We start from the raw sequence: 286 nt of genomic DNA, 5'->3' as shown, positions 1-286 counted from the left end.
AGTGACTTGGATGCTTTGCAGAAGCTGGATCTGACCTGATGGATACTTTCCTTCCCTACACTTGAAATTCTTCTCTCTGGTCCTTGAGTTTGTATGTTTCAGATGGAACGTCTCCCCTCACGTGTCCATTCACTCCCCTATTTCTCGAAATCCCTCTCAAGAGTGATCATCCATACACCTTAAGAGAAAAGAAAAGTGAATTTTTCCAAATGCCGAAACTCCCCTAGCTAAAAATTGCGAAATCTTGAAAATACAACTGCTAGTGTGACACAAACATGACGGAAAG

The sequence above is a fragment of the Penaeus japonicus genome, unplaced genomic scaffold, assembly GCF_977035675.1.
Source record: "Penaeus japonicus unplaced genomic scaffold, GWHDUDI00000001_assembly GWHDUDI00000002, whole genome shotgun sequence".
NCBI lineage: Eukaryota > Metazoa > Arthropoda > Malacostraca > Decapoda > Penaeidae > Penaeus > Penaeus japonicus.
The sequence above is the reverse complement of the archived record's forward strand: the minus strand, read 5'-3'. Positions refer to the sequence as shown.